This window comes from Rhinoraja longicauda, chromosome 35, assembly GCF_053455715.1.
Source record: "Rhinoraja longicauda isolate Sanriku21f chromosome 35, sRhiLon1.1, whole genome shotgun sequence".
In the NCBI taxonomy this organism is placed as follows: Eukaryota; Metazoa; Chordata; class Chondrichthyes; order Rajiformes; family Arhynchobatidae; genus Rhinoraja; species Rhinoraja longicauda.
In genome coordinates, this window is record NC_135987.1 from 17,924,724 (window position 1) to 17,948,060 (window position 23,337).

A 23,337-nucleotide genomic window follows, 5' to 3' on the forward strand; every position below is an offset into this window, starting at 1 on the left:
AATAATATGGGATAACCTTGAATCACATGAAACATGTATTGGGGAGGGCAGAGAGTAAAGAGAGTGATCGTACAAAGGCCCATGCTTGGGTCATCATTATTTAGTTCTCTCAGTGAAAAGTCAAAGCATTTATTGCATTTAATTCCCTAGCCCAGCGGATTCCTCTACAAGATGCTGACATTCTCTATAACACAATGTTCAGGCTTTAGAACTCCCCTGTTGTTTGAGACTCTTACTTACTGTGACCATGTATGGGCACTAATATGGGAGTAATGAAAAGGGAACCTGACAGTGTGCCTCTGTAGTATTGGTGACTGAGGACAATTTTACGCAGCGCACAGATCAAGGCACCAAATGACACATTTTAAGAGGATTCTGTGACACTTAAACAGATACTGAACGCAAACAATTGAAGGATAGAAAAACAACCAGTCAACAAGATAAATAAAACTCAATGACTGGATTAAATACTTTTTAATATCACATTAGTATCTGATGCAGCATAAATTATGCAAATTTCAAACCAAAGCTTATGTGAAAATTATGCAGATTATAACTTGATTAGGCTTCTATCAGGAGATCCAATTTGGCTTTTTTTTATCTATTAAGATCCAATAAATGAAGCATCTGAATAGCTCCCCAGAGCAGCTGCAGTAATAACTGCACCAGCAGTTGTTTCAGCATTTGATGTTTAAATAGTTCCACACATTAAAAGGGATGGGAGGGATGATGGCACAGGATTGCTCTTGTAAATGGGCAAGTTTATACTTCCAGTATGGCAAATTCAGGAGGTGCAAGGCAGACCCCTGCATGTCATGGTACAAGCACAAAGTAACCATCTGCAGACTCTTCCCCTCTGTTATCAGGCTTCTGAACGATCCTTCCATCAGCTAGGGTCCTGTCCAATTCACCTCTACCCCATTGCGGACATTGGACTTGGTCTATGGAACTGATGTGCTACAATGCTGAGAACTAGATTCTGAACTCTGTATCTTCCCCTTTGCTCTACCTATTGTTTGATGCGATTTGATTTATGCCTCGTATGATCTAATCTGACTGGACAGTTTACAAAACAATGCTTTACACTGTACCTCTTAACATGTGGCAATCATAAACCTAAACCTACCATTAAGTGCAAGTGATTGCTATGTTGATCAGCAGACTGCTTGCCACCCTGTTAATAACTAGTCACTCACACAGTTACCATATTGGGGTGCAAAGCCCTTATTAATGAGCTCCCCTCTAGTCTTTGATGGCTTCTCCCTTAATCATTCTACAGTGGAGGTAAACATGTGTTGAGTGAAGAGGAAAAAAATGATCACGTGACAGGGTGGCACAGCGGTAGAGCTGCTGACTTCCAGCACCAGAGACCCGGGTTTGATCCTGACTATGGGGGCCATCTGTGCGTCATTTGCTCGTTGTCCCCGTGGCCACGTGGGTTTGCCCCGATTGCAGAGGACATGGTTTTAAGGTGAGCAGGGGTGGTAGGCTCGAAGGCCTCTGATACTCCAGAGAAAGCAATCCAAGTTTGTCCAACCTCTCCCTGTAGCTAATGCTCTCTGATCCAGAGTTCATACCCTTGTGAACGTTTTCTCCACCCACTCAAAAGCACACAGTCCTCCAAATTTGGCCCAACTAAAGTTATACACAGCTGCAAAATGACTTCCCGACTTTTATACTCAGCACCCTGACCAAGAATGCCGAATGCCTTCTTCACAACACTATCTATTTGGGTTGCCCTTTTCAGGGAGCAAGGAACTTGCACGTTCCAAAGACAAGATGGTAGCTGAATGGACGACAATAAATTAAAAGAATCAAAAGGGGAATTTGGTGGGCATTTTAAAGGGAATAAGTAAAATGCTCTGAGTTGCTAGAAATGCTAGAAATAGAAATGAGAAACGTATGATGAGCATTTCACATCACTGGGCCTGTACTCACTGGAGTTTAGAAGAACGATGAGGGACCTCATTGAAGCTTACCGAATAGTGAAAGGCCTGGATAGAGTGGATGTGGAGAGGATGTTTCCACTAGTGGGAGAGTCCAGGATTAGAGGGCACAGCCTCAGAGTTAAAGGACGTTCCTTTAGGAAGAAGATGAGGTGGAATTTCATTAGTCAGAGGGTGGTGAATCTGTGGAATTCATTGCCACAGACAGCTGAGGGGGCCGTCATCGGGTATTTCTAAGGCGGAGATTGACAGATTCTTGATTAATAAGTGTGTTAAGGGATATAGAGAGAAGCAGGAGGATGGGATTGAGAAGGAAAGGTACATCAGCAGTGATTGAATGGCAGAGTAAACTCGATGGGCTGAATGGCTGAATTCTGTTCCTATGATATAAGAATTTATGAAATATATCAAAGGGAATTATACTGATGAGATTAGGGGGGATCTTATAGAAACTTACAAAATTCTTAAGGGGTTGGACAGGCTAGATGCAGGAAGATTGTTCCCGATGTTGGGGAAGTCCAGAACAAGGGGTCACAGTTTAAGGATAAGGGGGAAGTCTTTTAGGACCGAGATGAGAAAGTTTTTTTTCACACAGAGAGTGGTGAATCTGTGGAATTCTCTGCCACAGAAGGTAGTTGAGGCCAGTTCATTGGCTATATTTAAGAGGGATTAGATGTGGCCCTTGTGGCTAAAGGGATCAGGGGGTATGGAGAGAAGGCAGGTACGGGATACTGAGTTGGATGATCAGCCATGATCATATTGAATGGCGGTGCAGGCTCGAAGGGCCGAATGGCCTACTCCTGCACCAATTTTCTATGTTTCTATGTTTCTATACTAGGAATATATCTTTGACTAAACTGCTTTCTCCTGTGTCTGAAGAATCAAATCAACTATTTTGCTATGGTTACTACATGATGTCCATTAAAGGTATTACTGAATGAGATTGATAATGACTATTTTTTTTAAATTCCAGATTATTAATTTGAATTTAAATTCCAGACACCGCAATGGGATTTGATCGCAGGACTCTGGCAAGATAGGCCAGACCTCCAGATTACTATTGTGATAATTTAAACAGTGTACTCAACCTGTTACAAATCACCTGGAAATGATTGTGCAGCATTTTGCTCCAGGGTAAAATAATATTTAATTGCAAAGCAAGAAAAACAACAGCATTATAGGTGTGAAATTGTGGGTATATTAAGAAAGGACAGGAAAATGAAAAATAGAAAAGAGAGCATGGACATGGTAATGAGAGAGGGGTGAAAAATGAACGTGTCTTACAGGAGATCAATGGTTTACGTGCGGGAAATGGCCAAACAGACACATCGAGCTTCCCGCTCATAATGATGCTGATTATTGAACTAAATATTATCTACATACACAGAAAAAAAACCTATTCCATTACAATCTGGATCTTTAGTTTGGGTTTTGCCGCAAAGTGGCCAAAAGAAAGGCTAATAATGAAAGGTCGGTGGTAATGATTCCAGGCATGTTGGTACAACTCATTAACTCTAATTACCATAGATTGAAAGTTTAAATAATCGGCATATTTGACACAATGATACAAATATCGATTCAATTGTACATGCAGCTGAAGTGATTCCATTCCTTCACTTGTGTGAAAGGTTCTACACAGAGCGATGCAATTTACAGCAGTGGTTTAATAACAACTCGACCAAGTGGACCCATTGGGTTTCAGCACTTAAGCTACAGAGAGAGGTTGAACAGGTTGGGTCTTTATTCTTTGTAGCGTAGAAGGTTGAGGGGGGACTTGATAGAGGTTTTTAAAATTTTAAGAGGGACGGACAGAGTTGACGTGGGTAGGCTTTTCCCTTTGAGAGTGGGGAAGATTCCAACAAGGGGACATAACTTCAGAATTAAGGGACAAAAGTTTAGGGGTAACATGAGGGGTAACTTCTTTACTCAGAGGGTGGTGGCTGTGTGGAATGAGCTTCCGGTGGAAGTGGTGGAGGCAGGCTCGATTTTATTATTTAAGAGTAAATTGGATAGGTATATGGATGGGAGGGGATTGGAGGGTTATGGTCTGAGAGCAGGTAGATGAGACTAGGTCAGAGAAAGTGGTCGGCGTGGACTGGTAGGGCCGAACGGGCCTGTTTCCGTGCTGTAATTGTTATATGGTTATATGGTTATTGGGCCCAAACCTCTCCTGCATTGGTGCAGCACCCTCTCCTTCCCCCCCTCCCCTCCCCTCCCCTCCTCGCTCCAACCCCCTCCCCCGCTCCCCCTCCCCCTCCACTCCATCCCCCTCAACCCCCTCCTTATCCTTCCTCTTCCCCCCTCCCTCCCTCCCTAGGAGATAGATTTAAACTTTAAAATGTGAATAACATTTTAAATATAACACCGATTTCAATGAAACTTCTTCCATTAGCACCAAAGGGACGATGGTAAGTAAGGTGGGCCTAAAATTGTCGCGCTATCGTGTACCGTTTTGGCTGTGGTTCAGGAACAAAGAAACGAGAGTTTTAGTATATAGATTTCACAATAATACTGATTTTTAGTTTAGTTTGGAGATACAGTGCGGAAACAGGCCCTTCGGCCCACCGAGTCCATGCCGACCAGCAATCCCCCGCACACTGCCACTATTCTAACACCAGAACTAACTGTTGAGCCTTCCCGAGGTGTCGTGGGCCTAACTCAATGAAACACCAGTGAAGGGAGCTGCCTACTTGATAATCCCAATGATATGCTTGCATCTACACAATCAGGTTTTTTTGTGTACTTGTTAACATGTCGGTAGCTGTTTATTGCAGATCAGGTGTATTAAATGCATTTCGACATACGATATTTTAAGTTTACTATATTTTCAGTTTTGGGTTTATCGGAACATAACCCCATTCATTGTAAGTTGAGGAGCACCTGGATTACCCTTAGTATAAGTTGGTATAATCAGTTTAGATAATACTTTGGCTTTCGGCTTGATTTTATTTGTTGAGCGTTTATCCTTGTATCTTAGCACAAGTACTTTGTGTTTTAATGGTAATTCACACATTAGGAACAATTTATAAGAAAATAACTGCAGATGCTGGTACAAATCGAAGGTATTTATTCACAAAATACTGGAGTAACTCAGCAGGTCAGGCAGCATCTCGGGAGAGAAGGAATGGGTGACGTTTCGGGTCTGAGGAAGGGTCTCGACCCGAAACGTCACCCATTCCTTCTCTCCCGAGATGCTGCCTGACCTGCTGAGTTACTCCAGTATTTTGTGAATAGGAACAATTTATAATTTTACCAAGCGAATTAACCTACAAACCTGTACGTCTTTGGAGTGTAGGAGTAAACCGGAGATCCCGGAGAAAACCCACGCAGGTCACGGGGAGAACGTGCAAACTCCGTACAGACGTCAGGATCGAACCCGGGTCAGGATCGAACCCGGGTCTCTGGCCCTGTAAGGCAGCCACTCTACCAGTGCGTCACTGTGCCGCCCTTTAAATGATCTAGAGCTGGATAATAACCTTTGCTGAATAATGGTCAGAGTCAGCTCTCAGCATTGTGGCATGCATTCACTTCAAACTCCTTAATGCTGGAAATGATTTTCTTCTTAGGGCTCATTTATTACTGAGACTGGCAGGGGAAGTGTGCCCTCAGAAGTCTTCCTGTGATGGAGCTGACAGGGAAGGTTATGGAAATCATTTAAAAAAGTAATCAAAATGTCACAAGATGAGAGTCTATCAAGTTGCGCCAATGTCAAAGACAAGCAAAAGGGTCCCAAAAGGTTCCGAGCCTCATCTCATTTTGATGATTATCTTATTTTATTTTTAACCGTGTATTTAGGGTGGTGGTGGGGGGGTGTTGAGATGATGGATTTGTCCATTTTCTGAGTACCAGACAAATGGTGGAATGATGCTATTGGGAATTCTGGAGAAACATGTTTCCTCAGTGAATGGTGAGAAGATGGGACTCACCCTCCCCTCCCACCCCCCCCCCCTCCAAATAACAGGGGGGGGGGCAAGATGAAGGGCAGAGGGGTGTTTAAAGGGAAGATGGATGTATAACTGGGAGAAAGGAACAGACGGATAAAAAGATGGGTGGCTCTGGAAAGAGAGGGTGGAGGCAGATATTGAGCACAACCAAAGATAATAGAGCAGAGCAAGATAGACCACTCAACCCTAAAAACCGTAATATGTCACGGCGCCATTTTAGTAGGCAGAAACTTGCAGAAACATTTTAAAAGAAAAATAACAAAAATCTGTGAATTGATAGATGATATTCTGCATTTTTATGGTATCATCACACATACTGTTCCCCCAAAACACTGATTACACTGTGAGGGGCATAGCGAGCGGCGGGTTTTGCTTACTAAAATGGCGGACGTTACGCTCCTTTGCGTACTACACTTCAGTATAGGTGATTTCGACGGAGTGGTTTATCTTGCTCCTCGAGTATCTTTGAGCACAACCATGGCTTTGAATCAATCGGCCAAATAGCCATTTGCGCGACTGTTAATACAATCTAAGAATAAAGGGGAGGCCACTTAAAACTGAGGTGAGAAAAAACGTTTTCACCCAGAGAGTTGTGAATTTGTGGAATTCTCTGCCACAGAAGACGGTGGAGGCCAATTCACTGGATGAATTTAAAAGAGAGTTAGATAGAGCTCTAGGGGCTAGTGGAATCAAGGGATATGGGGAGAAGGCAGGCACGGGTTACTGATTGTGGATGATCAGCCATAATCACAATGAATGGCGGTGCTGGCTCGAGGGGCCAAATGGTCTCCTCCTGCACCTATTTTCTATGTTTCTAATCCAACAAATGAAAATAAGAGCAACTCTTCAAAACATAAAATGGAACCAATGGATTGCTCCTCCATCCTGGTTACCATTGGAGATGAGTCACCAGACTTTGGGCCCTGGTGCAGCTTGGGGTAGATGGGAGAGTCATTATGTCAAGAGATTTGTATAGTTTTACAGCCCAGTTCTGCAGGTCACCAACTCCCCAACACACTGCAGATCTTCCGAAGAGCTGGGGAAGTTGTACTTCAGGTCAGGATACTTTCTACAGAACGTTTGCTGGAGTATTTGGTGACATGGCAAATCGCTTTAAACTTCTAAAGTAGAGGGGCTCCCAATCTCGTTGTACCCCTGTACAATGACAATAAAGATATATTGTATTGTATTGTATGCCTTCTTTGTGACAAGCCATCCTGATGTTCACACCCAGGAATATGAAGTTGGTAACTCTCTCCACTACCGATCCACCAATTAAACCTGGTGCAGGGGCTCCCTATTGAGAGGTCGTTATTGCGGTTATCACTCATCGAGTTGTTCAAGCTCCCTTCTGAGAGTTCTGACTACGTTAATCTTCTGGATATAAATCTTTCATGGTTCAATTCAATGATTCAATGATACTTTATTGTCATATGTACACTAGGTACACTAAAATTCTTTGTTTTTGCGTACAATCTGGTAAAATCACACAGCAGACCACCTAGGCAGAGAGTCACCACAATTCTGGCGCCAACAAGCTTGTTCTGCTAAACAGGTCAACAGTAAATTCTTGCACACAGTCTCGGGACCAGGGATACGAACAAGGCAATGAACAGATGAACAGATTCCACTGCCCTCTCTCTCTGCCTCTCTCTCTCTCTGCCTCTCTCTCTCTGCCTCTCTCTCTCTGTCTCTCTCTCTCTCTCTCTCTCTCTCTCTCTCTCTCTCTCTCTCTCTCTCTCTCTCTCTCTCTCTCTCTCTCTCTCTCTCTCTCTCTCTCTCTCTCTCTCTCTCTCTCTCTCTCTCTCTCTCTCTCTCTCTCTCTCTCTCTCTCTCTCTCTCTCTCTCTCTCTCTCTCTCTCTTTTCTTTCTCTCTCTTTTCTTTCTCTCTCTCTTCCTCTCCCCCCTCTCCCCGTCTGTCTCTGTCTCTCTCTCTCTCTGAAGAAGGGTTTCGACCCGAAACGTCACCCATTCCTTCTCTCCCGAGATGCTGCCTGACCTGCTGAGTTACTCCAGCATTTTGTGAATAAATCTCTCTCTCTTTTTTCTTTCTCTCTCTCTCTTCCTCTCCCCCTCTCTCCACCTCTCCCCATCTCTGTCTGTCTCTCCCTCTCTCTCTAACACAAACATACACACACACACACACACACACACACACACACACACACACACACACACACACACACACACACACACACACTATCAAACAGTTGATCAACAACAGACTGAAACTTTACAGAGAGTTCAGAGCTCACAGAGTGAAAAATAAAACAAAGTGAAAGAGAAAAAAAATCAGAGCAGATTCTTGGCAGATGATTTCGATCCGAGATCAGAGATTGAAAAGTGTGTCGACAGAGAGGGCCTAAAAATGGAGTCATCAAAGGAAAGGGTTGACAGCTGGAGGAGGTTGGACTTTCATCTTCAGGAGTTGAAAGCTGCAACATTATCGCCTGCCCACAGGGCATGAGCACAGTGATCCACACATCAGAGTGTGGGAGAATCAAGGACAGAATACATCGAGGGAGCACGGTGTGAAGAAAGTGAATAGTGCAGCAGGACCATCATCAAATTGGTATCACGGGCGAGAATGTGTAAGAAGGAACTACAGATGCTGGTTTAAACTGAAGACAGACACAAAAAGCTGGAGTAACTCAGCGGGACAGGCAGCACCTCTGGAGAAAAGGAATGAGTGACGTTTCGGGTCGAGACCCTTCAGCTTTTTGTGTCTATCAAGGGTGAGAATATTGGGGTCATATTTGTATTAAGCTCTCTACCGACAAAAGCCCTTTGTTCTGAACCGTAAGGCAGCAGGGAAGACACAGTTGGCTTTTCCAAATGGAGTTTTTATGAAGGATTTTTTAGATTTACGTAACTTCCTCCCTCTAAGTCTCTCTGCATTTTCTTAAGAGCCAATAAGATTTTCATGGTGTGTACAATTTCTCAGGTGTGATTCCAAGCAGTGGGAGCAGAAATAAATTCTGGAGCAACAGCGCAGAAGGGCAGCACGGTGGCGCAGCGGTAGAGTTACTGCCTTACAACGCTTGCAGTGCCGGAGACCCGGGTTCGATCCCGACTAAGGGGTGGTGTCTGTACGGAGTTTGTACGTTCTCCTCGTGACCCGCTTGGGTTTTCTCCGAGATCTTCGGTTTCCTCCCACACTCCAAAGACATGCAGGGATGTAGGTAAATGGCTTGGTAAATGTAAAAAATTATCCCTAGTGTGTGTAGGATAGGGTTAATGTGCGGGGATCGCTGGCCGTCGCGGACCCAGTGGGCCGAAGGGCCTGTTTCCGCGCTGTATCTGCAATAAGCTAAATTAAAAGTTACACTACAGAAATAATCAATCTCTCCATAACTCTCAAAGGTATTTATTCCACAAAATGCTGGAGTAACTCAGCAGGTCAGGCAGCATCTCAGGAGAGAAGGAATGGGTGACGTTTCGGGTCGAGACCCTTCTTCAGAAACGTCACCCATTCCTTCTCTCCTGAGATGCTGCCTGACCTGCTGAGTTACTCCAGCATTTTGTGAATAAATACCTTCGATTTGTACCAGCATCTGCAGTTATTTTCTTACACTCTTCCATTCCCTGCATTTGTATCCATCTACAAGCCTCCTCGATGCCATTGTCATATCCTCCACCACCACCTCTGGCACATTCCAAGCATCCCCTACTCCCTGTGTAAAAACATTTGCCCTGCACACCTCTTTCAAACTTTGCCTCTCTCACCTTGATGCTATGCCCTCTAGTCTTTGACATTTCTATCCTGGGTCAAAGGTTCCGACTGCCTACAGTATCTCCGGCTTTCATGATTTGACATTATTCCCCCAGCCTCTGACACTCCAGAGGAAACAATCCACTTTGTACAACCTCTTCTTATAGCTGATAATCCAGCCAGCATTCTGGCAAATCTCCTCTGCATCCTCTTCAAAGCCTCACCATTCTTTCTAATGGGTAGCGACTCGAACTGCACTTTGATTATGTGGCCTAATCAAAGTCCTATAAAACTGCACCATGACTTCCCGACTCTTACGCAATGCCTCCCCCACCGATCATTTTATCCCAAAAATATATCTCAATGAGCTTCCCTGCCACTGACTTCAAGCTCATTGGCCTATAATTTCCTGGATCATCTCTACTTCCCTTCTTAAACACAGGAGCAATATAGGCTTCTCTCTTGTCCTCCAGGACCTCCCTTGAGGCTAGTGGAGATACAGAGATGTTCGCAAAGGCCTCTGCAATCTCCTTTCTTGCCTCGCACAATAAACTGTGATAGATTCCATCAGGACGTGTGGATTTCTCCTCCGTAATGATCCTCAAGAGCCCCAACACCTCCTCCTCCTCCATGATTTCAAATGGCCCTATAAATGTTCCACACCCTGATCTCTATGTCCTTCTTCTTGGTGAATACAGATGCAGTTCTCAGTGAATACCTCATCTATATCCTCCGAGCATAAACTCCCTCCTTTATCCAAGAGTGGTCATGCCTTTTTCTTGGGAACAGCTCTACTCAAGACCACAAGAAATTACAGAGGGTTGTGGATGTTGCCCAGTACATCACACAGACGAGCCATTCCACCATTAACTCCATCTACACTTCATGATAGTCAAGGATCTTTTTCACCCAGGTTATTTCCCTCTTCTCCCCTCTCCTGCCGGGCAGAAGATACAAAGGTTTGAAAGCATGTACTTCCAGATTCAGGAACAGCTGCTTCCCCTCTGTAGTCCCAATCTTCCAACCTACCTCATTAAGGATGTGGGACTTTTTTCTCTGGAACTGCAATGCTACAATACTGTAAACTATATTCTATACTCTGATATTCTTATCTTTGCACTACCTGTTGCACGTGTATGATTGTATTCACTTACAGTATGGTTTTATTTAATTTGGTGGCACGCAATGAAAAGCTTTTCACTGTACCTTGGCACATGACAATAATAAATCAATATTAATTAAAGTTGAAGGAGAACATTTCTATTTGTACAGTTCATCCTTTTTGCATTACATTCGGTCTTTATAAATATTGCCCCAGGAACATGTATACAATTGGTGTAGGAAGGAATTGCAGGTGCTGGTTTACATCGAAGGTAGGCACAAAGTGCTGGAGTAACTCAGGCAGCATCTCTGGAGAAAGGAAATAGGTGACATTTCAAGTTGAAACCTTTCTTCAGGCTCAACTTGATTATACAATACAATTAGCAATAGCTTGACATCCTTCATCCAAAGGAAGGCACCCCTGGAAAGCAACAGAGTCTCGCAAACTGCACACAGGTGTCGGTTTAGGCTCCTGAACTCAATTTTGGTTTAGTTTAGTTTGGTTTTGTTTTGTTTAGTTTAGAGATACAGCATAGTGACAGGCCCTTCGGCCCACCAAGTCCACACCGACCAGCAATCCCCGCACACACTAACACTATCCTATGAACACTAGGGACAATTTACATTTACACCAAGCCAATTAACCTACAAACCTGTATGTCTTTGGAGTATGGGAGGTAACCGAGGATCTCGGAGAAAATCCACGCCGTGCAGACAAGCATCTGTAGTCAGGATCGAGCTCAGGCCTCTGGAGCTGCAAGGCAGCAAGTCTACCGCTGCGCCACCGTGCTGCCTAGAGTGGGATAATAACTCAACCCATTGAGACCCGAGGGGTAGAAGGTATTTCCAGCTCAGGTGGGGCTCTCTGGAGATACCTCCAAGCATAAAAAAACAGAACCAGCAAACTAAATGGGATGATGGATTAATGGTCGGACGAAACCTTTTATAAATGCCGAGTCCTTCCTTTCTTTGAGCTGACTCAATTTAAACAGTAAAGTATAAATTAGGTAGTGGAGAGTTGCAAATAAATCAAAAATAATTAATATGCAACGTCTTTAATCATCCCTACCATCAATATGCCACAACTCCTGAAATATATTCCAGTTCCAAAAAACATCTGCATGATAACAGAGCTGCTGTCAAGTTTGCAAAATTATATCTTATTTATTCATTTAAAAAGGTGAAATAGTCAACATTACAAATCATCAAACCTCACTTTCTGTTCTTTTAGCAGATCCATTACAGAGAAATATGGAAAGTGGGGATTTTCACACCTGAAGAAAGCCATACCCATGTATCACCAGAAGGAGATGTTCATATTCTCCCCCTTCTTTAATGTCACAGTTATGTAATAAATATATCGTCCCCCAGTGGCTTGGAGCTTCGTTAAATGCTTGTTTGATGGTGTTTCCACATGGGGCATTTCAATGCGGAGGAGGTTCATCGTTACTGTTTGTGCCCATGCTCCCACCCGGCCTGTACAACACTTCATGCCTTTACTGTGGCTCTGCCCGATGACAATAACAGTCACTGGAGAGCAACTTTGCTTGAAGATTACACCTGGATTCACAGTGCCCCGTGTCTCACATAAAAGACACAGACAGGCCACTGGAAAGACCCAAGGGAAGGAAGTGCCAGATTCAGGTGCGTGGGAGAGTGCAAACCAGATCTGCCTTCCATCTCTATCTCTAAAATAAGTAATAAATGAATTTAAAATGAAAGTTCCTCCTCATGCATCGAGAAACTGCATCGAATTCTGGGTAGAGGATATGCCGAGTGAGCTACCATTTGGTTGTCATTTGCCCACCCATCTGCCAATTAAACCCCTTGACCTGAGTTCACTTGCCGGGCTTTGAACCCCCTCCACATCGGTTTTCCAGCTTTCTCTCCCCTACTGCGGTCTGAAGGTTCCAGACCCAAAAGAACATCTATCCACCCCCTCCACAGATGCTGCCCGACCCTCTGAGTTCCTCCGACTGTTTGGGCTTTGCTCCTGCTTTCAATTCTATGAGAGAGAAAGCAATGCATAGTCCCTTTATGGTGGAGCAAGAGAGGTGCTTGCTCCATCCAACTCCCCACCAATATCTTGCCCAAACACACATCTCTTGCAATTACTGGAGAGAACATAGTTGCCTTACAGGGAGAACTTGTAAACTCCACAGAGGCAGAACTTGGGGAATCAGAACTGAACCAAGTCATCGGATCTGTGAGGCAGCAGCACTATTTGTAGGGAAATACTAACTAAGCCTCCCCTTGTTGTATAGACACTCTGCCATCACCAGGATTAGACTACTGAGGTAAAGGCAAGGACTCCCACCCACGTTGAAATTTGTGTATCTCAATTCCCTATGAAGTTATTGGAATTCAACGCAATTTTAACTTGGCAAATTACCTGGACAGGTACATGGAAAGGAAAGGTTGAGAGGGATACGGGCCAAATGCAGGCAGGTGGGACTTGTTAGATGGGCTATCTTCATCGGCATGGGTATTGGGTTGAAGGATTTGTTTTGATGTTCTCTAACTCTAAGTTGAAAGGGAAAGGCAAGAGTGGCCTTGCTGTTCTAGAAGGCATCGAGATAAAGGCCTGCACTTCAAACTTTGATGCTTCTCAAATGGGCATTTATCCATTCCACTCCCCCCACCACATCCCTGCCATTATAGGAAAGATATTGGCAAGCTTGAAAGGGTTCAGAGAAGATTTACGAGGATGTTGCCAGGACTAGAGGGTCTGAGCTATAGGGCGAGGTTGAGCAGGCTGGGTCTCTATTCCCTGGAGTACAGGAGGATGAGAGGTGATCTTATAGAGGTGTATAAAATCATGAGAGGAATAAATCGGGTAGATGCACAGAAGGTCTTGCCCAGAGTAGGGGAATTGAGGACCAGAGGACATAGGTTCAAGGTGAAGGGGAAAAGACTTAATAGGAATCCATGGGGTAACTTTTTCACACAAAGGGTGGTGGTTGTATGGAACGAGCTGCCAGAGGAGGTAGTTGAGGCTGGGACTATCCCAACATTTAAGAAACAGTTAGACAGGTAGATGGATAGGGCAAGTTTGGAGGGATATGGACCAAACGCAGTCAGGTGGGACTAGTGTAGCTGGGACATGTTGGCCGGTGTGGGCAAGTTTGGTTGTTTCCACACTGTATCGCTCTATGACTTTATAAACTGTCGTGGGGTGATCCCAGGTCCTGGCATTTGTCTGGGCTCATCTCACGTCCCCCCCAGAGCAAGTGGGAGCTTCACCCCTGGATCTCAAACCCCCCAGACCCGTAGTTTGGAGCTGAGTTGCCAATTGGTAAACAAAAATAGATATGGGGTTCGAGGCAGACTTCTTCATTGGCACAGCTGCTGTTTGCATCTGGACAGCTGTGGTGTCACCTGTACGTCAACTCTACTTGTGGAAGTGGCCTGGTGTCCTTCCTCTCAGTCTGTCACCTGCGTGACAGGTTGGCCTCTCACGACACACCTGGCCTTATCGAAACGTATAAGATTCTTAAGGGGTTGGACACGTTAGAGACAGGAAACATGTTCCCAATGTTGGGGGAGTCCAGAACAAGGGGCCACAGTTTAAGAATAAGGGGTATGCCATTTAGAACTGAGATGAGGAAAAACTTTTTCAGTCAGAGAGTTGTGAATCTGTGGAATTCTCGGCCTCAGAAGGCAGTGGAGGCCAATTCTCTGAATGCATTCAAGAGAGAGCTGGATAGAGCTCTTAAGGATAGCGGAGTTAGGGGTATGGGGAGAAGGCAGGAACGGGGTACTGATTGAGAATGATCAGCCATGATCACATTGAATGGCGGTGCTGGCTCGAAGGGCCGAATGGCCTCCTCCTGCACCTAGTGTCTATTGTCTATTGTCTATTGTTTCAAATGGAGTCACGTTGGTTCAGCTGCAGACATTCCCTGCAACCTCTCATATCTCTCTGCTTGGAGTCACGAGACAAATAAAATGGTTCTTTCCGTCACTGGGTAAAGTAGGGACAATGTGAGCTGCCACAGAAATAAATTGAAATCTATGGGGGGGGCTCACAGGTTACTGTAATGGTGGTCCAGGTTAACCAAGCCCTTGTTCCCCAGGCTGTTGGTTTAAAACGCTGATGAGGTGGCTCGCGATGGGTCTGATATGGGAGCCATCAAAGTCATCCACGTAATGGTTACAGCTGTAACTGTCTGCCAGTGACTTCATGAGCCGTCACACAGCAACCAGCACACCCCGAAACTAGCAGTCAGTGACAGGGCACGAGGTGATATATGTGGTGGAGCCCAGACAAGACTTCAGCGTCTCACTGAGGTCATATGTACAATACGCACACTGTAAATTCGTGGCTGACGTTACAGCGGTGTTGTAAATTCCAGAAAGCCCCCATTGACAAGGATGCTGAATGCTTGCAATGTTTTACACCAGTGAAGGTAGACACAAAATGCTGGAGTAACTCAGCGGGACAGGCGGCATCTCTGGAGAGAAGGAGTGGGTGACGTTTCGGGCCGAGACTCTCCTACACATTTTACACCAGTGATCTAGGCCAAAGATATTAGAGGAACAAGATAGACCACTCGACCCTAAAACCGTAGTATGTCACGGCACCATTTTAGTAGGCAGAAACTTGCAGAAACATTTAAAAAGAAAAATAACAAAAATCTGTGAGTTGATAGATGAGATATATTCTGTATTTTTATGGTATCATCACACATACTGTTCCCCCAAAACACTGATTACACTGCGAAAGGCAGAGCGAACGGCGGGTTTTGCTTACTAAAATTGCTCCTTTGCGTACTACACTTCAGTATAGGATTCAGGATTCAGGATTCAGGATATCTTTATTTGTCATCCAAAAAACAAGTCTTTTGGACGGGATTTCATCACCCACAGTCCAACAATAAGAGCAATAAAAGAAGCAAATTACACAACCCCAACCAACACAAAACACACAAAAAAAGAAACATCCATCACAGTGAGTCTCCTCCAGTCAACGGAGTGGTCATCTTGTTCCTCTAGTATCTTTGATCTAGGCTGACTCTGAAATCACACTCTGGGCAAGCCATAAGCAATGTGTAACTGGCTACCTCTGAGCTCCTCAAGCTGAAATGATGCGAATTTTCCGTCAGACCCTCGGTGATTTACGGGCAGGCTTGGCAGTCGACCATGTACCGGGAATTTCAAACGACGGGCCACGGGTAAAGGGAGTTGAAAGGGAGCTCTGTAGGACTTGACACAGCTGCACACCCACAGAGTGAACCAATGCGTGAATTCAAGAAATGCTGGGCACTGGCTAACGGCCTGCCACACGCTGGGTTTATGCAGCCTTCTTAGGAGGGCGTGGAATGAAATTTGGAAGTGTTCCTGCAGATTTCACCAGTTGCCCTCCCACTGTCTCGAATAAACAGCCGGCCCGTCACCCTCCAAAATTTATGGAGCAAACAGAAGACCACGTGAGAAGGACAGTTCACGGGCTGAGGGAATCCAGGTGCTGAGAATGATTAAGGGACTTGGTTGAGTTTATGCAGGCAAAACCATTACCTGGTGGGAAATCGGGTGCAAGTGTGAGGAAAGCTTTAAGTTTAAGGCTGGAAACTTCAACTGCCTGAGCTCATCCCCCTTGGGAAGACATAATTTCAGTGGTGGCACAGAGGCACAGCAGTAGAATTGCTGCCTCACAGCGCCACATGCCCGGGTTAGATCCTAACCACAGGTGCTGTCTGTACAGAGTTTGTACGTTCTCCCCGTGTCTTTTGCTTTCCTCTCACACTCCAAAGTAGGGTCGCCAACTGTCCCGTATTAGCCGGGACATCCGGTATTTTGGGCTAAATTGGTTTGTCCCCGTACGGGACCGCCCTTGCACCGCTGTCGGCCCGCGGACCGCTGTAGGCCGGGACAGTGAGGCTAACGGAGTGTGTTCGGGTAACGGGGCCTAGTGTGCTCGTCTCACGGAGGTTCTGTAGCAACCCGCCTCCCGGCCCGGTCGGCCGCCACAGGTGGAGCGGGAGCACGTGGCCACTGGCTGGGTGAGGTCACATGGGGCACGGGGCAGTGACGTCACCTTGTCCCGTATTTGGCAGTGAGATAGTTGGCAACCCTACTCCAAAGACATACAGCTTTGTGGGTTAATTGGCTTAGTATAAATATAAAGTTGACCCTCGAGTGTGTAGGATAGTGTTAATGTGCGGGGATCACTGGGTGGTGTGAAGGGCCTGTTTCCATGCTGTATCTCTAAACTAAACTAAACTGAAGGATATAATAATGAACTAGACCAAGTGGACCCGTTGGGCACAAACCTCTCCTGCATTGATGCAGCACCCTCTCCTCCCCCCCACCACCCTCCCCCTCCCCCCACCACCCTCCCCCTCCCCCCCCCTTATCCTCCCTCTTCCCCCCCTCCCTCCCCCCAAGATTGATTTAAACTTTAAAATGTGAATCACTTTAAAAAATATAACTTCGATTTCAATTAAACTTCTTCCATTAGCACCATTAGGGTTGACGGTGAGTACGGTGGGCCTAAAATTGTCACGCTATCGTGTACAGTTTTGGTTGTAGTTCAGGAACAAACAAATGAGAGTTTTAATATATAGATATCGTTGGCAGTTTGAGAATTACAATTAGTCAAGTATCTCCCAAGGATCAGGTGCAACTTCAAACATTCAACAGGGCTCATCTTTCCTTCTTCAAATGAACTCTCCTTGACCCTCTACAGTTCTTCACTGTCCTTCTCAACCACCGTTCATTTTTCTACTGCAACAGCTATTAATGTAAATCAGTTGAGTTGAATTCCAAACATCTCCTGCAATCTTTTGCTGAAGCAGTTGATCTATTCCCAGGTCAGAAAAAACTAATCATTTCTTATTTATTCTGTCAAACCCATAAAAAATTCCATTAAAGCACTTTTGGACTTCCCTGCTCCGACATCTTAAAGCTCTGAAAATACTTAGCTTGCTATCACTAGCATCAATCAAATGTCAATACTTTTGGATGTTGAAAATGACTGAGTGTCGTAATTTGGCTGTGCATAAATTTATCAATAACTGTCAGTCTTATGTGCTTCTGTGAACCCTGGAAGATGTTTCGACTTTAAGGCTTGTGGCTTCTCACCTGAAACTACACTTTTGAGAACTCCCCACTGAAACATTTCCCTGGTTAACCTATCAGTTACGTAAGTAGAGTAGTCTTTGCCTCGGACTAAAAGATGAAATCCTGGAACACCAAAGAGAAATTTATGTTTGAGAAAAGCATAAAGTGCTGGAGTAACTCAACGAGGCAGGCAGTATCTGACCTTCGGAAAAGCAGTCAGCATAATCAAAGACTTGACCCATGCTGGTCATTCATTCCTCTTCTTCCCTCTCTCACCAGACAAAAGGTGCAGAAGCTTCAAAGCGCACACCACCAGACTCTGGAACAGCTTTTTCCCCTCTGTTTTCAAGCTTCTGAATGATCCTTCCATAAGTCTGAAGAAGGGTCTCGACCCGAAACGTCACCCATTCCTTCTCTCCTGAGATGCTGCCTGACCTGCTGAGTTACTCCAGCATTTTGTAAAATAAATACCTTCGATTTGTACCGGCATCTGCAGTTATTTTCTTACACTTCCATAAGCTAGGGCATTGTCTGATTAACCTCTATCCTATTGCGGACAATGGGCTTTGTGTACGGAACTGATGCGCTACAATGCTGAGAACTGTATTCTGCACTCTGTATCTTTTCCTGTGCTCTATCTAATGCACTTAGATTTGACATGATTGTATTAATGAACCAATGATACAACAATCTGATATTTTCATCGTCACTCTTACTGATACTAACATTATATTTAATTAATCCAAAAGTGGCATGGGGTATTCACACACCTCTCTCCGTCTCTACACTGCAGCTCAGTGATCCATTTCACTGTAACTCTGTTGGAATCCAAATAAATACTCAAGGTCATATTATACATTATGTTGTTAGGTCATAAGTGATAGGGTTGTGAAGAGTTACTCTTTTTTTTTGTTCGTATATATTCTTGAACTTTTTTTCCTTCAAATTCTCACAAAGGCTCTCTCCATTCAACGAGCCAGGCAGTATCTGACCTTCGGAAAAGCAGCCATCAATACTCATGATTGATCCATCTCTCCCTCCTAACCTCATTCTCCTGCTCTTAAGGATAGCGGAGTCAGGGGGTATGGGGAGAAGGCAGGAACTGGGGACTGATTGAGAATGATCAGCCATGATCACATTGAATGGCGGTGCCGGCTCAAAGGGCCGAATGGCCTCCTCCTGCACCTATTGTCTATTCTCCCCGTAACCCTTGACACCCTTCCTAATCGAGGATCTATCTATCTCCGCCTTAAAAATATCCATTGACTTGGCCTCCACAACCTTCTGTGGCAAAACATTCTACAGATTCACCACCCTCTGACTAAAGAAATTCCTCCTCATCTCCTTCCTACAGGAACGTCTTTTAATTCTGAGGCAATGACCTCTGTTCCTAGAATTTCCCACCAGTGGAACCATCCTCTCCACATCCACTCTATCCAAGCCTTTTCGTTCATTTTCCTTTAATATTTCTGTGTTTTGTAATGAGAATAGAGGGTGTGGACAGAAGGTCCCTGGCTCTTGAATGGAGAGAGCCTTTGTGAAAATTGAAGAATAAAAAGTTCAAGAATATATATGAACAAAAAAAAAGAGTAACCCTTCACAATAAGCAAGATAAAGCTGCCCACAGGGAAATAAAAATGAACGGGTTTATATAACTCAGTTACTGCTGACAAGACTCAATATTATTATATTGCAGCATCTATGCACTAAGACTCTCGTTTGTTTGTTTGTTTGTTTGTTTGTTCCTGAACTACAGCCAAAACGGTACACGGTAGCGCAACAATTTTAGGCCCACCTTACTCACCGTCGTCCCTTTGGTGCTAATGGAAGAAGTTTCATTGAAATTGGTGTTATATTTTTTAAGTTATTCACAATTTAAAGTTTAAATCTATCTCCTAGGGAGGGAGAGGGGAGGGAGGGGGTGGAGGGAGGATGGAGGAAGGGGGAGGGAGGAGGGAGGATAAGGAGGGTTGAGGGGGATGGAGTGGGGGGGAGGGGAACGGGGAGGGGATGGGGAGGGGATGAGGAGGAGGGGAAGGGGGGTTGGAGAAGGGGGAGTGGAAGGGGGAGAGGGGAAGGGGTGGAGGGGAAGGGGAAGGGGAAGGGGAGAGGGGAAGGGGAGGGGGAGAGGGAGAGGGGGAGGAGGAGGGGGGGGGGGGAGGGGAGGGAGGAGGGAGGGGGAGGTAGGGGGAGGGAGGAGGGAAGGGGTGGGAGGGAGGGAGGGGGAGGGGTGGGAGTGGGGAAGGAGAGGGTGCTGCACCAATGCAGGAGAGGTTTGGGCCCAACGGGTCCACTTGGTCTAGTAACTTTCTAAAGGTTGAAGATAATGAACAGTGAAATCCCATACCAAAGGTAATTCAAGTGTGTGAAATTTTTTGTTGCTCTATTTTAAAGGCAAAATTGGTGGTGGTTTCTATTTTTATTCAGGGTGTGTAATTGCAGCGTTGAATAGCAAAATATAATTGAAGTGTCTCATAAATCAGAACCTGTCAGTTTCAACTTGATGCAAGGGCTAATTAAAACCGAATTCACTTCATGACTGGGAAGTTTCATGAAAGCACTGCGGGTCACGAAAAGCTAATGGCATTAGACAGAAACTGAGGAAAGCACGTGTCTCTGTGTTGACTGAATGTGGACATCTACCACATGTTTAACAAAGACCAAGTGGCAGTCTTCTGCTGAAGCTGATGTTTTGACATGGAACTTTCCAAGTTACATGCTATTTTACAGGGAAGAATATGAAGTTAAAAATCCCAATCGGAACAAAGATAAGAAGAGATTTCTTCACGCAGAATCTTTGGAATTTGCTACTTGAGAGAACTGTGGGGATTCAGTAACCAAGTTAATTTGTATTTGAGTTTGTGTTTAGCTTATTGTCACAAGTACTGACGTAAAGTGAAAAGCTTTTGTTGCGTGCTAACCAGTCAGCGGAATTTAGGAGGATGAGAGGGGATCTTATTGAAACATATAAGATTATTAAGGGATTGGACTCGCTAGAGGCAGGAAACATGTTCCCAATGTTGGGGGAGTCCAGAACCAGAGGCCACAGTTTAAGAATAAGGGATAGGCCATTTAGAACGGAGATGAGGAAAAACCTTTTTCACTCAGAGAGTTGTAAATCTGTGGAATTCTCTGCCTCAGAAGGCAGTGGAGGCAAATTCTCTGGATGCTTTCAAGAGAGAGTTAGATAGAGCTCTTAATGATAACGGAGTCAGGGGGTATGGGGAGAGGGCAGGAACGGGGTACTGATTGTGGATGATCAGCCACGATCACATTGATCAAAGAGCCGAATGGCCTACTCCTGCACCAATTGTCTATTGTCTACAGAAAGACAACAAATTATTTAATTCGAGCCCCGTACAGTGCACAGATAGATCGACAAATTGTTAGATACCACAGCAATCAAGGAATGCGGAGTTAGTGAGGGAACGTTATGCAAAGGTAAAAGATCCCATTGAAAGGAGGATGGGGAAGGCATGAGGGATCAAATGATGTATCCCATGCATTCCCTTGAACCAACAATGTACATTCGCTGGGACCAGGAAGTTCATCTCGGACTACAATCAAATTTGGAATCTTCAGAATGCGCCAGGCTTGGTATAGTTTCATTGTTGTCAAGATACAGTGAAAACCTTTTGCTTGCGTGCCATCCAATTAAATCCGACAATACTATACATGATACACTGAAGCCATACATAGGTGAAGCTAAGAGAAAAATACTAGAGCGCAGAATATAGTTTCTCGGCATAACAGTTCCAGAGAAAAAGTCAAATGTCTGAAATGAGGTAGGTTGGAAGATCGTGACTGTACCCCAGCTTATGGAATGATTGTTCAGAAATCTGACAACAGAGGGTAAGCAGCAGTTCCTGATTCTGGTGGTCCGTGTTTCAAGCCTGTATCTTCTGCCCGACGGGAGTGGGGAGTAAAGAGAATCACCAATGTGACAAATCAGGTGACACAAACTTCAAGAAAAGCACAGGGAGACCTATTTTTGCTACAGAAGTAATAATGACAATCATCCTCACATTTCCAAGGACGTTGTGGCTGTGACAACAGGGCCTTGAAAGAACGTTCACTCAGCCCAGAGGAGATTCACAACGAAGGGGCTGGTCCAGTCACACAAGAATTCATGAACAAGGTATCTACAACTCAGGCAGATTTTTAATTGGACCTCTGCATAAAATAACAATTAGACCGTTTTCCAAATGAAGATAAAATACACATTTCACCAGATTTCACTGCAGGTTTCAAAACATGTTTTTTTGTGCAGTATCACAGAACAGTAAAAGAATGACTATGTAGGATTAGTACAGCAGGTAATAAATGGAAATGGCAGGAATTTGGAGGGAATGTCTTTTCTGAACTATTCCCTTAAGGCCATGCTGTGAAAAAAAATCCTAAATGTAGATACCATGCTAATGTACTTCACCCTGCAATTAGAACATTACTGGAACCATTATCCACTTAAACAACATCATCTGATGCTGTCCTGATAGTCTCATTAGAATTTTAAGGGTTATGTGGTTTACTCACATTGCGTTCCTGCCTATGGTTTGCAATTAGTAAATATAAACCTGCAGGTGGCTGGCTGTGTTATGCCAAAGGTGTGTAAAATATTACCTGGAGAATATTCAATTTTTATTTGCAAGTGCAGGGTTTAAATGGCAGTCTCTTAACCAACGCAGCCCTCCTTTAATTAAGATTACTGAGCCTCTTAAGCAAAAATTAAAAATCAAAGGGCCAAAAGTCATTCTAATAAGGCACCAAACACAATTATGGTAATAATGATAGAACTCAAAATCTATTCCAGGGGCGTTTAAAATATACTGCCAGCAAGTAAAACACCTTACCAGCATGAGAACCTTTCAATCTGTTTGGAGGAAAATTAAGACTAGCCTTGGAACAACCTGTCCAACATTAAAGATGCTGAACATTTTAAAAGTCTCAAAGGAGGTATAAAGTGCTTTTATAAATATTTCAGAACTACAATCATTTAAACGGTGTTATTATCTATTGCTCTGTTAGCTTTCAAATACCACTACTTGCAGTTGGTGAGTGTTATTTAGCAATTGTTGCAAATCGATTTCAGTAATTTTATAAACAGCCTCAAGCAATAGTTGATGTTCAACCTGTTGCCTAGCAACTGCTATAAAGCACAGTCATCTATATAAATCATTACCTTCAGTTGGACCAAATGTTGATGCGCTCGTACATTTTAATTAAATCATAATCTTTTTTTCCCAAGATTACAGTAACACTGCATGTTGGGTGGAACCCAAAACGGAATCTACTTAAACATCTCAATGTCTTAAGGCAAGAACAGATATTAAAATATTTATAACAGGGTTGAAGATGTAGTAAATAATGGCACTCAACACCTACGTAGAGATGTTATCATGCATTTATTTGCTGCTTTTAAATGTCCCCCGTCATTTCTCACTTCCAAGTAGAAACTAAGCCTTGTCCCAAATGAGAAGGAAGCATATTAACGATTTCTAATATGTTTCCATCCCAAGACGATAGCGTTGAACATATTTTTACATTCCTGCACAGTCGTACAATCTGTATTTAA

At 44.2% G+C, this 23,337-nt stretch overlaps 1 protein-coding gene across 3 annotated transcripts in view; it reads right to left on the reverse strand.

Moving 5' to 3' along the window:
* LOC144609998 (calcium-activated potassium channel subunit alpha-1) overlaps positions 1-23,337 on the reverse strand; it is a 594,620-nt gene that overhangs the window by 54,011 nt on the left and 517,272 nt on the right. The gene's annotated exons all lie outside the window — the stretch shown is intronic.